This window comes from Pseudorasbora parva, chromosome 18, assembly GCF_024679245.1.
Source record: "Pseudorasbora parva isolate DD20220531a chromosome 18, ASM2467924v1, whole genome shotgun sequence".
In the NCBI taxonomy this organism is placed as follows: Eukaryota; Metazoa; Chordata; class Actinopteri; order Cypriniformes; family Gobionidae; genus Pseudorasbora; species Pseudorasbora parva.
Genome location: NC_090189.1, coordinates 44,642,013 through 44,646,885, shown reverse-complemented (window position 1 = coordinate 44,646,885; position 4,873 = coordinate 44,642,013).

The following is a 4,873-nucleotide window of genomic DNA, read 5'->3' as shown; positions in this document are numbered from 1 at the left end:
TAGCTGCATTAGTATTACGTTTTAGTTTACTTTATCGAGGGAACTCAACACTGCGTCGTCGAGTGACGACACTCTGGGAACGCCCCCAGCGTGACGGCTCTGAAGTATGAATGAAATCAGCCACCAATCCGATTGGTGCAACGTCATGACATAGTAGGCGGCGGCGTACGCGGAAGCTATAAGAAGGCACCGCCCCAAACAACAGCCAGTCTTTGCTCTTCAGCGAGGCGCTCTGTGTGAATATTGTTTGTCTATTTACTGTTGTCTGTCACCAGTCCTTATTATAAGCATGGCAAGCGAGCAGTTCAGAAGGTTTTTTCATCCGTGCCTGCGCTACATTACGGGCTCGGACACACACCAGCTGTGTGTGCAGTGTCTCGGGGCGCAGCACGCTCAGGCGGCACTTGAGGGTGCCGCCTGCAGCAAGTGTGAGAGGCTGCCGCTCCGGGTGCTGCGCTCACGGCTGGCCGTGTTCACTGAGAGCGGCCAGGCTCACGAGCCCTGTGGATCTGGTCCCGCGTCTGTCGAGGCAGCGAGGCGGCGTAGATCCTGGGGCTCACAACTGGATCTCGCGACGGGAGGCGGGCATGCTTCCCAATCCTCGTCCAATGATTCAGACGCTCTTCCGCCTCGTGAGGAAGCCCGCGCTGCGGCTTCTTCCCATGAGGTCAATAACCCAGTGCTGATGCTGTCTGATTCCGAGGGGTCAGATCAGTTCAGCCTGGAGGCGGGCGGAGTGCAGGTGAATTCACCTCTTCACTCTCCCACTCAAGAAGAGCTTGTGGATGTGCTGACACGTGCTGTGGCCAAACTCAACATCGACTGGCCACAGGAAGAGGTCGAAGTCCAGCCTGTGAGCAGGTTGGATGGACGCTTCTTCAAAAAGCGTGTTCAGCCGCCACGCAGGGGCTTGCAGTTTTTCCCGGATTTGCACAACGAGTTGTGCAAATCCTGGGGAAAACCGTACTCGTTGCACCTATCGACACCCCCAGTTCTCGACTTCGGGTGAGTTGTGGGCGCGGCTGAGGCTGGCTATGGGACGCTGCCTCGCGTCGAGGAGGCGTTAGCGAGCTATCTGTCTCCTGAGGCAGCAGCGTCCCTGAAAGCCCCTGTCCTGCCCACCAAGCCATGCAGGGACACGTCGTCCCTGGTGGGCAGGGCTTACCGAGCGGCCGGGAGAGCTGGTAGTTGTCTGCACACCGTGGCGGTACTGCAGGCCTACCTAGCTGAGCTCCTTAAGGAGCTCGATGAGGGAGAAGGTCCGTCACCGGACGATATTACAGAGCTGCGGAAAGCTACCGACTTGTCTCTCTGCGTCACCAAAGAGACGGCCCGTGCTATCAGCCGCTCTATGGCTGGCATGGTGTGCGTGGAGAGACACCTCTGGTTGAACCTATCGGGGATGAAGGAGAAGGAGAAATCCTTTCTTCTGGATTCCCCGATAGCTCCTGTGGGTCTCTTCGGCGACGCAGTCAACAGCGTCGTCGAGAGATTCCAGGAGGTGAGGAAGCAGTCGGCGGCTTTCCAGCAGTACCTCCCTCGCCGCCAGGGGCCTCCTGTAGCCTGCAGGGAGGTCTCTGGTGGCCAGTCCCGGCCCTCCGCCAGCGCCCATAGGCAGGCGCAGAAGGAGAGCGTCGCTTCCCGTGCCCCTCCCGAGGGAGCCTGGCAAAGGAGGCGACGTTCTCGCCAGAGGTCTTCTAAGCCGAAGGGCGACTTGAGGGAAGTCCTTCAGGCAAAGAAGGCTTCTGGCAAGCGGTCCTAGCTGCGGCAGAAAATCCTCCCTGACTAAGCTCTGCCAGGTGGCCGCTTCAGGGGGTCGGGCAGGAGGTTCGGTGGGTACCAGAGACCAGCCTCGAGAGGCTGGTTCCCCTAGTAGAATATATTGGCGCATGGTTATGCCTCCCGAATATTTCTGTTTGGGTCCTGAGTACAGTGGGAAGGGGGTACAGATTACAGTTCAGAGCTCCACCACCGAAGTTCAGCGGTGTGGTCTGGACCGTGGTCCCCCCGGCCCAGAGGCAGGTTATGGAACAAGAAGTGCAGTCTCTGCTGGTCAAGGAGGCGATAGAGAAGGTCCCTCCGCCAGACAGGAGGCGATTCGACATCGAGATGTCGTTTTAGCCCATCTCAGGTGCTTGGGGCTGAGACTAAACACGGCCAAGAGCGTGTTAACACCTGCCCAGAGGACCACGTTCCTCGGTGTAGTATGGGACTCAACCTCGATGCGAGCGAGCATGTCTCCCGCACGGGTGGGTTCCATACTGGCGGAGGTCTCAGGAATGAAGCTAGGCCACAGCCGCACTGTGAAGCAGTTTCAGAGACTGCTGGGACTCATGGCAGCAGCGAACAACGTGATTCCGTTCGGCCTGCTATACATGAGGCCCCTCCAGTGGTGGCTAGGGACCAAGGGGTTCTCCTCGAGGGGAAAACCTTTCCGTATGATCAGGGTAACGCGCAGATGCCTTCGTTCCCTCGTCATATGGAAAAATCTGAGGTTCCTGTCCCAAGGGCCAGTGTTAGGAGCGTTATGTTGCAGGGAGATCCTTTCAACAGACACCTCCCTCACGGGCTGGGGCGCGGTCATGGAAGGCCGGATCATGAGGGGTCTGTGGGGACCCCAACATTCCTCCTGGCACATAAATTGCTTGGAAATGTTGGCGGTTTACAAAGCTTTGAGGAGCTTTCTCCCAGACCTTCACGGCCACCATGTCCTGATACGATCCGACAACACGTCAGTGGTATCGTATCTGAATCACCAGGGGGGTTTGAGGTCACGCCCACTATGCAGGTTGGCGCATCAGATCCTCCTGTGGTCCCAGGGGAAACTGTCATCTCTCAGAGCGATGTATGTCCCAGGGGACCAGAACCGTCCTGTCGAGGCAGGGGCTGAGGCCCGGGGAGTGGCGGCTCCACCCAGAGGTGGTGGAGGCCATGTGCGAGAGGTTCGGCCCGGTGGAAGTGGATCTGTTTGCATCTCTAGAAACGACCCACTGCCCGCTGTGGTTCGACCTCAGGCCTCCGGCCCCGTTGGGGCTGGATGCCATGACACAGACGTGGCCGAGGCGGCGTCTGTATGCATTTCCCCCGATCGTTCTGCTCCCAAAGGAGTTCTAGAGCGAGTCCGCCGGGAGGGCATCAGCCTCCTATTAGAGAAAGCTGGTGTAGAGAAAGGGGGGTGAACCCAATTGACTGCGCAGTCGCCTCAGTGCTGGAGTTCCTTCAAGCTGGTTTGACCCCATCCACTCTAAAGGTGTATGTGGCTGCCATAGGGGCTTTCCACTCGCCATTGGAAGGGGGCCCACTGGGCAGACACCACTTGGTTGTACGGTTTCTCCGTAGGGCTAGGAGACTGAGGCCTGCGGCTCATCCCAGAGTCCCAGCTTGGGACCTGGTAGTGGTTCTCGAAGGGCTGGCTGAGGCCCCCTTCGAACCATTGGAGTCGGCTGAGGCGAGAAATCTGACCCTGAAGGTAGCTTTTCTCCTCGCTATCACTTCTCTGAGGAGAGTGGGGGACCTCCAGGCCTTGGCGGTCACGCCAACCTGCTTGGAGTTTGCCCCAGGTGGGGTGAAAGCTATCTTGCACCCCAGACCGGGCTACATGCCCAAGGTCCCATCCACAGGGATGGGGTCAGTATTTCTTCAGGCTTTTCATCCTCCACCTCACGCGACGGCAGAGGAAGCTAGGCTGCACCTGCTCTGCCCTGTTAGGGCATTGAGGGTCTATCTGGACAGGTCAGCTCATTGGAGGAAGTCGGACCAGCTTTTGGTGTGCTTTGGCCCCCCTAAGAAAGGGTTGCCTGCGGCGAGACAGACTATCAGTAACTGGATCGTGCAGGCTATAGCCACGGCTTATCGGGTGCGCAATATGCCTTCACCCAGGGCCGTGAGGGCTCACTCTACGAGGGGCTTGGCCTCCTCGGTGGCCTCCTTTCAGGAGCCTCACTTATTGAGATTTGTGAGGTGGCGGGTTGGGCTAATTGGAATATGGCGGAACGCGTGGTGCACGCTGACAGCAGGGCAGGAGTTGCAGGTGCAAACGATTCCGATTCTAAACCAAAAATTGGTGATAAACCTGATTTTAAAGTTAAATTTGATCTTAAACTTAAACAAAGTCAATCTACTGCTGACTGGACACAGAAGTGCTTTGTTGTTGTTTATATTGTTCTCCTCTTGATTTTATCATTGCGCTGCTGTTGGCCGACAAACATATATCAGCGGCGACAAAACAAGCAAGCTGTTGTTACTATTTTTGACTCAAGTAGTCAGCTCACTTCTTTTTCCGTGATATTAAATAACGGGAAAGCGGCTTTACCAACGAAGCAATTGCGCTCAATTGAAAGAAGAAAGCCATCTCAACTCTTCCGAAGGACAATAAGCTATTTAGCTATCACTCTTTTGTTGGCGAGCGATATTCATCAAAACCCTGGACCTAATTTTGACCGTGATGAATTACACCCTGCTGGAGTTTGCAGACGGCAAGGTACCGGTACTTTTAAAGTGCGTGCTCAAAATGAGATCAAGGAGAGCTTACATCTGTTTAAAACAATGAATCATTCAAAAGTTCTATGGGATCCACGCTCCAAGCCTAAAGGATTACTAATGGGACATTTAAATATCAGAAGCGTTGCTTCAAAAACTGAACAATTGGAACAGTTACTTACAAACTCGAATTTCGATTTGCTTTGCTTGTCTGAAACGTGGTTGACAGAATCATCGCCGAATACTGCATACTTGGTCCCGGGATATAAAGTCTTCAGAAAGGATCGAAAAGTTGGGAAAGGTGGTGGACTCCTAATATATGTGAAGGACTGCATAAAATGTAAGGAAATTGAATTTAACACTTTAGTAGATATAGAATGCATTGCTGTAACAA